Consider the following 12,002-nt stretch of genomic DNA (forward strand, 5'->3'; position numbering starts at 1 on the left):
CACGTTGCAGGATCATGCCCAGAGCACAGAATGGTTCAGGGACATGGTCCAGGGCGCATGACACACAAGGAACAACTTGGGGGAGGGTCGGGGGCAAAGATGGCTGCCAGCCATTTTTGCATCCCTCATATTCTGGGTCAGCTGGGGGCTGATGCGGTTTCTGGCATACAGGAAAGCCAACAGAGGGCTGCTCCAGGTTGCAGCAGCCCTACCCACGCTGCTGCCCCGCAGCCTGGAGCAACCCAGAATCTTCATAGCAGTCAGTGCTGCAGAAACCCCTCGCCAGCCCCAGACACTGCCCCATCACCAGCCCCTGCGAGGGTCAGGGGGGCATGTAGTCCTGCACTGCTCTGGTACCAAGGGGATTACCCCCCGGCAAGCTGCAGTGCCTTTACAACCCCAAGATACCTCCAGAGTAGGGAATAAGGACCTAGGGCCAGAATCCCAGCCCCCTTTCTTTATACAGAAGTAACAAACCAGCACCAAGAATGTAACATGCCAAGAACTACTGAATATATTTAATTCTGGGGCACCCTGGGCTTGATCCTGCAGCCTTTCCCCACTGAGTGTAGTCAGACTGCTCATTCAAGAGCTCACATGGGTGAGGGCTGCAGGACGGAGCTCAATTATAGCAGTTTGGGGCCCTGCTGAATTCGTCTGGGAAATCACAGAAGTCCTTAAAATCTCACGTGAGAGAAGTTCACTAACGTTGTCCACTGAAGGATGCCTCCTGCCTTTTCTTAACACAGCTACGACACTAAACAAAACCGCACAACCTGTGTAAACACCTTTTCTAAACCCTTTTCTAAACTGGTGCTCCTTTTCCGATTGTCCCCTTTCCTTGGGGAGGAGCGTGGCCTTAAACACTGCGCCCAACACTGCACCCTGGAAAACTCCCACTGATGTCAATGGGAAATTTGCAAGAGCAGATCATAGATTATTCGGGTTGGAAGGGACCTCAGGAGGTCATCTAGTCCAACCCCCTGCTCAAAGCAGGACCAATCCCCAAATCCCTAAATGGCCCCCTCAAGGATTGAACTCACAACCCTGGGTTTAGCAGGCCAATGCTCAAACCACTGAGCTATCCCTCATGAAAGGCCAGCTCCTCAGCGGGTGTAGATTTTGCATAGTTACAGTGGAGGGTATATACGAGATCAGACATATAGAGAGAGATCACTTCATCTCTATGCTCCTGCTCCCTCTGAAATCTAGGGGAGCTTTGCCTCTGATCAAATGGGAAGCAAGTTCAGGACCTATGATCAGTTGTCTTCCTACACCATAGTAAGTGTGCCACTCTTTTTTGGCTCCTGTTTCCCTCCAGTGTATCCTTAGGACACAGAAGTTCCTATGTGTTGCTTTGCTTTATAGCCGTAACTAATGAAACAGTTAGTAGTAAGATACGGAGAAACCCTTAACCCCTACAAATGATTAAATAGCGATATCAAGGCAGAGCTCTGTTTATCATTTTTTAATTTTCTTCAGTAGTAAAAACGTCAGGAACAAAATCTTACTATTTGACCCAACGCTGCTGCAACATACAATATCTTTCCCTCTGATTTATAATAAATCCCAGCAAAGCTGAGCTCTCCCTGGCGTAGCATAAAAATGGCATTACATGGACAATGAATATTTTTCCACAGGCAGTGGTACATTCACCCCAGGACTGCAATTAGCGAGGAGACTCTGAAGGCTGTGACTCTTCCTGTTTTTAAATGACCCATGTAATATTAATCAATAGAATGGGTAAGCGGAGCACAATTATAGTGCAATTTAAGGATGGTGTGTTGTATCTGTGAATTGAAACCATTATCCTACAAGGCAGGAGCTTAGGAGGGGAGACATAATTATGTTTAAAATGGAGGCTGCTGGGTATTAGAGAAGAATTAGAAGAGCTAACTGGATCAATTAGTATTGCAGTTAATAGGCAGGGGGTATCATGTATCAGGCCAGCTGGCACAGTTTAAACTGTGTTTGTATCCAGAAGTTCCAATCTGCTCTGATGACATTGTTAAGGGGGGGAACAGACATAAGGAATTGCTGGACAAGAAGGCGGCCCTCAGCTAAACAAGTCTGTCCCGTTTGTTTATTTTAGCCACATGGCCAATCCTTCAGCATTCTCTCCCTCTCTCTAAGTTATCTAGTCAAAATATCCTGTCCCCTCTTGATTTCCTATTTACAGACGCCTAGACTTTAAGGTCAGAAGGGACCCTCATGATCATCTAGTCTGACCTCCTGCAAGTTGCAGGCCACAGAGCCTCACCCACTCACTCTTGTTATAAACCCCGAACCTCTGGCTGAGTTGCTGAAGTCCTCAAATCATGGTTTAAAGACTCTGAGTTACAGAGAAGCCATCATTTACACTAGTTTAAACCTGCAAGTGACCAGTGTCCCGTGCTGCAAGGGAAGGCGAAAAACCCCAAGGGTCTCTGTCAATCTGACCCAGGGGAAAATTTCTTCCCAACCCCAAATCTGGCGATCAGTTAGACCCTGAGCATGTGGGCAAGACCCCCCAGCCAGACACCTGGGAAAGAATTCTCTGTAATAACTCAACCCCCTCCTCATCTAATGTCCAATCACCAGCCACTGGAGATATTTGCTGCTAGCAGCCACAGATCAATTACATGCCATTGTAGGAAGTCCCATCATACCATCCCCTCCATAAATTATCAAGCTCAGTCTTGAAGCCAGGTGGGCTCAGCTGGCTTTATTAAAGCCCTTCACAAGATTTCATCGGTCACCTCCAAGTCGTCTTTTTTCTTTTTCAGAGCAGGAGCTCTGGGATTTAGAAAAGTGCCTCGGGCAGCAAGGTGCCCAGTTCCAGACGACATCAAGGGGAGCTGGGCACCTCATTCCAGCTTGTCTCCCCCTGTGTGAAGAGTGGGAACTAATACATCTGAGGCCAGACAGGGAGACTCTTGCTCATAATTAACAGTACCTTTGGGCAGATTTTTAAAGGTATTTAGGCACCTAACTCATTGACTTCCATGGAAGTTAGGCATTTAAATATCTTTAAAAATCTGGCCTTAACGCCACAAGCGAGCCCACTCAAGTCACTGCGGTGATGCCCTTTGTCCCTATCTGGCCCAAAATAAGGATGATGAATAAATTCAAGCTTTTAGCCTCTCTCGTAACTATGTACGTCGCCTCTTACATAAAGCTTTTCACACCGAGTCTAACAGGAAAGAGAGAACATGTATACAAAAGGATATTTCCCATGGACCCCATTAGACATCCCTTACTCATGGGAGCAGTTCAGTGAAGATACTGGGATGACTTGCTTGAGTAACAGCTACTCAGTGTGAAGGTGTAGAATTGGGTTCTTTAAAAGAACTCTGCAAGTAATATGCGAAAGCATGCATTTGAGTCAGAGACGTCTCCCTCCACGGCTTCTCTTTCTACAATTAAGTAATAACCAGTGTGTTACGAAATCACAGCCACGGGAATGTCTGGGATGTCATATGTTCAGGCGTTATGATTTGGCTGCAGGAGGAGGCAGAATCCATTTGTTGTTCCACATCTGTAATAAGCAACAAATGATAAGTGGAAATATTCAGAACCCAGTTATGATCCCACATTGTACAGATAATTGTCTTTAAATATCTTAAATAGCCAATGGAAAGGTGTCCAAAATGGACTGAAGAATTCTAGACAATATCTCCCCAGTGCCTAGCACAACAGAATACAAATCCAAAGAAATGATTCTCTCTGTCTGTGACACATTCCTGTACCTTGTTTATTTTCCATTGGACTCCAACAGTGAGCTGAAGGATTCAAGGATTTTTCCACAACATACTCTCAAGCCCAGAACCTCAAAGATATTTTAACTCGTAACTTCCATTTAAATCAATGCGAGTTAGAGGCCTAAATACGTTGGAGGATCTGGGTATAGATCCTTTTCCTCGTCAGTAATGTACACTGCACGACTGCTCCTTTACACACACACACACAGTGCTTAATCTGTAATGAAAGAGGTGCTGGGGTTCAAGCAACTTTTCTACCTTCATAACTGATGCAGCAAGCCCAGAGGTGCCAGGGCTATGAACTGCCAAGCCCAGAGGTGCCGGGGCCCAGCCTTGGCACACATTAAGCACTGCACACCCACATAGGCTATATACAGACAAGCACAGTGACGGCAAGAGTAAACCATACAGGTAACGTGCTGACCGCAATTAAAAACATTTTGTCCCTAGTTGCTAACGTAACTGTTGCCATTGGGGTCAGTCAAGAAAAAAAAATGACATTTTACATTTCCTTAGAAAGTCCAGCTGAAAATTTTCCTCTAGTTCCATTTGGTCTGCTAGGTTTTGCAACAGATTGATTCATCTACTTGTGTCCAAGCTCCTGGCCCCTACTTAAATATTTACATCATTGTAGTATTTGAGCACCCACAGAGAGACTAATGAGTTGACTGGAACTTCTACTGGGGTTATTACTCTCATCCAGATGTTTCACAAAGGAGATGCTGCCCCATACCAGTAGATCTCTTGGAAACTCGTCCCAACTAAGAATTCTAGTTCTCCATCACTTTTTTAAATGGACCAGTCTTTTCTTCACCTTCTGTTTACCGGGATTATAGTTAAGAATCCTGCCTTGAACTCCTTACAATTCAAGAACCAATGTTTCCTTTTTGGTCCAATAAAAGTACTTTTAATTTGTTTATCTATTTTTTCCCCTCCAATGCTCTTGCCTGCTAGAATGTTTACATTGTTGAAAGCCTTCTGTGTATTGCTCCTACTACTCTTCATATCTCTTCTTAACCGCATTGACAACTGTTGCCCTTTTCCTTGTTTATTCTTCCCCAGGATGAATATCAGCTGCACTTTCTTCAGCTGTTTATTAGCTACATCTCATTTCCCCCCATCCAACACTACAGAACTAGAGCCAGAACAGTTTAGTATGTTGCAACAGAGAAAGATAGTATCTGCCTACAAAGTAGTCCAATGCGTATCGACACTGCAAGATAACCAAAAGCTTCTTGGAAGGCACATGATGGGCCTAATCCAAAAACTGCTGAAACAGGGGTTCTCAGACTTCATTGCACCGCGACCTCCTTCTGACAACAAAAAATTCCTACCCGACCCCAGGAGGTGGGACCAAAGCCTGAGCCCGCCTGAGCCCCACCGCCCCAGGTGGGGAAGAGGTCAAAGCCAAAGCCGAAAGGCTTCAGCCCCAGCCAGGGGGCCTGTAACCTGAACCCTGCCACCTGGGCTGAATCCCTTGGGCTTTGGCCCCGAGCCGCTGCAAGTCTAAACCAGCCCTGGCAACCCCATTAAAATGGGGTCGCAACCCACTTTGGGGTCCCAGAAAGACTTTAATGGGTTTTTGATAGACCCTAATAAAGTGAACTCCATTTATGCTGAAATGAACAGAATCTGATCCTTCAAGATTGAGGCCCAATCTTGTTCTCACTAAAGTCTATGGCAGCTTTGCCCTAACTTCAAATGGGAGAAAGATTAAACCATAAGGAATTACTTTTTAACCCCTGAAATCATCTTCAATGGCATTCCATAAATGAGCAACCAAATGGCCATAAACAAAATGGCACTGAGGTGTTTTTCTACAAGTGACTCAATATTGCCTTTCTTAAATAATCCTGTATGAATTTAGCATCCTTACAATGAGCACACACTACAAATGAGGTTACTGGCTGCTTACATTACAGCTGGAAATAACGTCTACTAAACCAGAGCAGCAATGTGCTTTGTTTCAATTGACAATGTTAATAAACTTCATTTCCTCAGCAGAAACAGGGAAACGCTGATTGTTTAAAAAAACATTATAAACCCTCTTTCCAGAAAGCGCATAAAGCTAGATTAACCACCAGGCAGATATTTTAACAGCCATAATTTGTATATTCCATATGGGATCCACAGCATTTAAAAAACAGGGAAGAAGGAGTTGAGATCATCTTAATTTGAAATTCACATATTTTTACATCTGGTCTGAATTAATCTTTTCAGAGCACTGGCTTTCATGTAAAGGAATAATTGCTTGCAGATTTTGATTTAAAAGAAAATTTCTTAGAATCACAGAACCATAGGGTTAGAAGGGACCGCAAGGGTCATCTAGTCGAACCCCCTGCCAAGATGCAGGACTCGTTGGGGAATTCTTAGTTTGAATAAACTTAAGAGTTAAAAATGAATATGACCAAGAACTCCCTTACAAAGTGATCCTGGAAACAAAGTACACGTGTCCAAATCTGAACTCGCCATTAAAAGTAGCCGAGTTAAAGGAAATTGCCTCAGTTCCAAGCATTTTGTCCAAAAAGGCCAAACTAATCCACAAAGTTATCCTCCATTTAAAAGAGTTAGGGTACATCTACACTACAGGGGGGAGTCGATTTAAGATACGCAAATTCAGCTACGCGAATAGCGTAGCTGAATTCGACGTATCACAGCCGACTTACCCCGTTGTGAGGACGGCGGCAAAATCGACTTCTGCGGCTTTTTGTCGGCGGCGCTTACTACCACCTCCCCTGGTGGAGTTAGAGCGCCGATTCGGGGATCGATTGTCGCGTCCCGATGGGACGCGATAAATCGATCCCCGAGAGGTCGATTTCTACCCGCCGATTCAGGTGGGTAGTATAGATCAGACCTCAGAGATTTTATATAAATGTTGTTAAATCAACCTAGGAATAGAAAAGGTCTGGCAGTTCAATCAGCACAGTTTTGTAATTTTTCTGCTGGAAAAAAAGCTTTGGGCTTGGCACGAAAACATTCTTATGAAAGTAAACTACCCCAGCCACATACAAAAAAGCCGACTCCTGTCCCAACAAGACTAACATATTCAAATGTTTTGGCTGCACTAGCCAAGTTCTTCACACTGACTAAATAGGTGGGGCAAGTAACGCCACTTCTCACTAAAGTTGCCTGACACTTCTAATTATAAGACCCTGTTTTCAGTTGATGACAAAGTTGCCAAACTTTAACCATTTGGATTGAAATTTTTCATGCTGGGTGTCTGCCTTAGATTGATTTTTTTGGGGGGGGGGGAGAGGTGGGGGGGGGGAGTGGGTAGGGTAAATTAAAGCCAAAATGGTTCTGGTCATTTCTGAGACTAGGGACAAATACATTGTTTTACCCAGGTTACAAAATTCTGCTGACTTTTTTCTGAAAAGCTCTAGCACCCCCAGGCTTTGGAGCAAAAAACAAACAAAAAACAAAAAACAACAACAACAACAAAAAACACTTACATTTGGCAGAGGGATGTGCCTTTTTCTGTCCCCATAAAGAACTGCCCAAATTCAGCCAAGTTATAAGCCTCTGGGGAAAAAAAAAAAAATCTCAGTTTGCACATGCTCAGTAGAAACTTTTAGCAGCTAAAAGCCACCAAAGTTTCTGTTCACACCGAGCGCGCTCCAGCCCACAGCTCAGCAATACTTTCCCTGCAACTGCAGCTCTGGGCTAGGCATGTAATTAAAGACTGTATCATAATACACACGCACAAGGAGGCAAATTGAGGTTGCACAGGCAACCTGAATTCTGGTTTTTCCTAACTTCTGAATGCTTGACTTAGCAACCTTAATATTGTTCTTTTAATATAGTTTTTTTTGTGTACAATATATATATTTTTAGAAGAGCTGCTAAGTCCTACAGCAGAGACGACCCATGCCTGCCGACGGGGCGGGGGGGAGAGGGGGGAAGCAGAGTGAGGGCAGCCCCGGCTTCAGCAGTGTTACTGAGGATGCTCAAGGCATGTGGACATGCTCAGTACAAGCCAAGCAGTAAACCTGGGGGGCATGCGACCCAGCATACTGCCCCCCACCACGCGTAACCTCTGCCCTACAGCAACTCTAAACTTGCAGCTCAACTTTTCCCCCTTCCAACAATGTTGCTAACACACACTTTGGGCATGTCTACACTACAGCAGGACAGCTACTGGGGTTTCTCTGTCACTGTAGTAAATCCACCCCTCAAGAAGTGGTAGCTAGGTCTATAGAAGAATTCTTCCATCAACCAAGCTGCATCTACAGTGGAGGTTAGGTCGACCTAACTACATTGCACACAGGACAAAATTTTTCACAGCCCTGAGCAATGTATCTAGGTCAATCTAATTTTTAGGCAAAGACCAGGCCTTCCTGTCTGCTTCGGCAGTGCTTCCATGAGAAGTGACAGACGTGCTGATTGCTGTGGTCACCCACTGGTCAGATTTTTATGTACTCTTGCAAGTCAATTAAAACACTAACTCAAACTCTAGGTATTTTGCTGTCTGGAGAAGATACCATGCAGATAAAATAACCAGATAATAGCGCTCTGCTGTAGACTTCTTTCTTGCTGATATATTACTCCAATAAGAGTTTAAATACAGATTTAAAAATATCTCATTTTATGTTCTAAAAATGTATTACTTCATTTTCAATACTCAGTACAAGAGTAAATATTTAAGGCCCTGATTCCGCAAAGACTCATGTTCACATATAACTTTACTCATGTGAACAGCCCCAAAGGATACCCCAAAACAGAAGCACTCAAAAATCACTAGTTACACTAGGAAATCTTGGGGTAATATGTCTCAGTTTAGATGGTAACTTGCTCCCTATTGGACTACTCTCATGATGAAAGTTAACTATGTTTGCAGGATTGGGACCTAAATTTCCACTTTCTCACCAAAGTGCGTCATTAAAAGGCTAAGCAATTTTATCTACCAGACTTCCATAATCCAGAGAGGATTCATCTGTTTTATTTCTTTTATTAGTCACATGTTTTAACAGAACTGTCTTATCAGTTTACTTATAAGGTGTTTTCCTACAAAATCCTAATAATGTGATATGAAATCATCAAACTAATAATTCACTTCAGGACCCCTTTCCTACCCCCACAAAATGGTTAGCAGAACTATTGATTAAAATGGGAGCAGGATTTTGGGTAAATCCTACTCATATTAACCAACTGCTATATTGATATCAATAGGCCTACTTGTGCAGGAGCAAGAACTGCTTCTGTGAGCTAGGCTAGGAAATGCAGAGAGCCGAAATGACAGTTCAGCATGGAAAAGTTTTCCTGTAGAAGTACCGATGCTGTTAAATTTCAACTCCCTGAAATCACTGAAAGGAAATGACTAACATTCTTGGAAAATGAAGCAACTTGCAGTTTCTCCAACACCACTTACTAATCTCTAAAATTGCACCCTGTGGCAATAAAGAGTAGTTCATGCAATAAACAGCAAAATTAAAATAGATGCCTATGAAACCAAAACATTGAAAATGTCTGTATGTTATTACATCATCTCCGCTTTTCAAATTACCAAATTCAAAATAAAAAAAAATACATTTAAACTCAAACTTTTATAGGACAAAAACAAAAAGTGTTTTGAATGTCACACTGCTAGAAATAATGGCATCTACTAACTGGGTTGACTTTTATTTCCAAAGGAAGCTATTTCTGCTGCTACATTTGTGTCATATTAAATCTCTCACCAAGCCACCGGCTTTAGCAAAAATTTCAAGGTTCCTGTTCATCACCAACTTAACAGGGGATACGTCTAACAAACTGCCAGCCTTCATTTGGGCTTTAAAATGTCCTTGTTTTGACACATTTTCACCAGTTTATGCCTTCAATCCTTAGTGGAGTCAATGGGTTCTCAACTGGACATACCTATAAGGGTCTGATTTTCTGAAACACCCACCTTCCGCAAAGCAGGTCCCTTAAAGGTCTCACCCAAACACAGAGGCACCCCAAATCACTAGCCACTTTTGGAAACTATGGCTCTTAATTATTTGCATTTTAGCAGCGCCCTCTATGTTCAAGACACTGTCTACGCACCTGCCCTGAAGAGTTTTCAGGTTTGCACTCCCCGTGCATGTCAAGCAAAGTGCCAAGAGAAGTCAATACCTCCCCTTATTATTAGTTTTCGAGTAACTCCTGGAAGCCCCGGGCATGGGCCAGGACCTCACTGTGTAAACACAAGACAAAAAGCGAATCGCTGCTCCAAAGAAGCTTTTGTTTTAGACTTGGATTATAAATATGAGGGTCCCTTGGATTAGGGCAGCCCTGCCTGGCTGCTCCGGGGTCGGCATTACCCTGACACCCAGTGCCCAAAGCTCGCCTCCTACTCCCACAGCTGTATCCCGCCGCGGTCCTCGGACAACCCGAGCCCGGCAGAGCCCCCGCCCGCAACAGGACCCCCGCCGGTGCCCTTCTCCGCAGAGCCAGCCGCCGGGGAGCCGCCGGGGCAGCCCGGGACCCGTCCCGCAGCCCCCACGCCCCAGCCAGGCGGGGTGACAAGCGCCGCCGGGCGCGCATCCCCCGAAGGGAAGGGGCCGGGGGCGCCGGCCCAGCGGGGCTCTGCCCCGCAGGGACCCGGGCCGGGCGCGGAAGGGGGTCCCCGGGCCGCCGCCGCCCGTCCCCCGCCGCGGCTCCCTTCCCACGCCGGTCCCCTCGCCTCGCCCACCCCGCGCAGGCGATCGTGTCCCCGGCCCAGCCGAGCCGGGTTCGAGCCGCTGCGGTACCTGGGCGAGCGTCCCCCGGGCTGCCGCGCTCCGCCTGCCCGCTCCTCCGGCCGCCGCGCCGCCCTCCCGCCGGCCCCAGAGCGCGGCCAGCTCCGGAACGCGGCCCCCGGCGCCGCCAGCCGGGAACGTACCAAGCCCTGGGCTGCGGGGGAGGAGAGAGGCGGGGGGCAGGGCCCGGGCGCTCCGGCAGCGCGGCGCGGCGCAGCGCCCCCCGCCGACAGCCCCCAGGGCCGCCGCTGCCTCCTCCTCCCGCTGCGCCTCGGACCCCTCCGCAGGGCAGTCCTTGGTACAGCCCTGACCCGCCCCCAGCCTCGGAGGGGATGTCTACACTGAGCCCCGGGAGTGACTCCGGATTGAGCCTCAGGCTGCCTGGGTCAGCGCGCACCCAGGACACTGCGGGGGCTCAGAGCCTGAATCCTGCGGTGACTGGGGTTCAAGCCCGGCCCCTGTTATTCTGGAGCAAGCCGCCCAGTCCAGCCCAGCCCAGCCCAGCCCAGCAAAGCCAGGACAAGTACAGCTGTGCCCGGGTTTGAAGAGCAAACAGTCATTAGGTTGTAAACCAAACTGAAGAGCAATTCCACTGAGAGCGGCTTACAGCGTGGAGTAGTTTTCAGCACAGAGCCACACTTTGTGTTGCCTGATTATATTATGCAAGTACATGCCCATAGGGGCTGGAACTAGGGGTGCAGCTGCACCCCCTGGCTTGAAGCGGATTCCATTATATACAGGGCTGACAGTTTGGGTCAATGGCTCTTAGCACACATCTCCCCCCCATGTTCCTGGACCCCTGTATGTGCCTCCCCCCCACATGGACATCACAGGCACCTATCTCATCACTAAAACAGTCATGTCATAAGTCCAATTATGCCACCTTTACTCATATTGTGCAGTACCTTAGGGCATGACTCAGGAAAGCGTTAGTATTGGGCAAAACACTAAACTGGCACCAGTGGGATTTAAGCACGTACTTAAGTGCTTTGCTGAACCGGGATGAATGTAAGCATTTTCTTGTATCAGAGCCTTAAAATACCAATAATCCCATTGCTTTTCAATGGTACTCAGACAAGGTTAGTTAACTGAATTTGTTATATTGCTATCTGCAAGAGAAATGCCTTTGTTGCATTGAAGTTCAAAGGGGAATCATTACAAAAAGCGGACATTTAATTGTGTAGGCAAAGATGTCCCTGGTAGATTTTGGATTAGTCAAACAAATGAGCCCCGTACCAGGAAAAATATGCTCTACTTTATTCTACCATATGAGTGGACCGATCTGGTAAGAACCAATACCATTGCTTTCTTGGAGTTCTATTGAGAACGATCATTAATTTTAGCTCAATTCACCAAATATTTTAGCACCTGTGCTTAAATGAACAAAGTTGTTGCAGGTCAGACATCTGGAAAAGGCATTTTCAATATTTTTTATGTTCCTCATAGGATTGGTTCATGATCATTTCTATATTGCTAGCTCTTAAGACACATTTGATGCCAAATAGTAGTTTTGTATCTCATATGGAAAGATAAATTAGTTCTGTTTAATATCTTGGAACATAAACAC

General features: G+C 46.0%; 1 protein-coding gene across 2 annotated transcripts in view; it reads right to left on the reverse strand.

Annotated features, from left to right (window-relative positions):
• Positions 1-10,504, reverse strand: part of FRMD6 (FERM domain containing 6) — a 72,246-nt gene extending 61,742 nt beyond the window's left edge. The window contains exons 1-2 of one of the 2 annotated variants that reach the window (XM_024214802.2): positions 10,448-10,504; positions 7,193-7,262 (exon numbers count right to left, since the gene is read on the reverse strand). The gene's annotated coding sequence lies outside the window, so the exon portion shown is untranslated. The remainder of the gene's footprint in view (positions 1-7,192; positions 7,263-10,447) is intronic. The other variant, XM_024214803.3, reaches the window with a different exon arrangement.
• Positions 10,505-12,002: the final 1,498 nt, after the last annotated feature.

This window comes from Terrapene carolina, unplaced genomic scaffold, assembly GCF_002925995.2.
Source record: "Terrapene carolina triunguis isolate 2854851 unplaced genomic scaffold, T_m_triunguis-2.0 Scaffold189, whole genome shotgun sequence".
NCBI classification, from domain to species: Eukaryota; Metazoa; Chordata; order Testudines; family Emydidae; genus Terrapene; species Terrapene triunguis.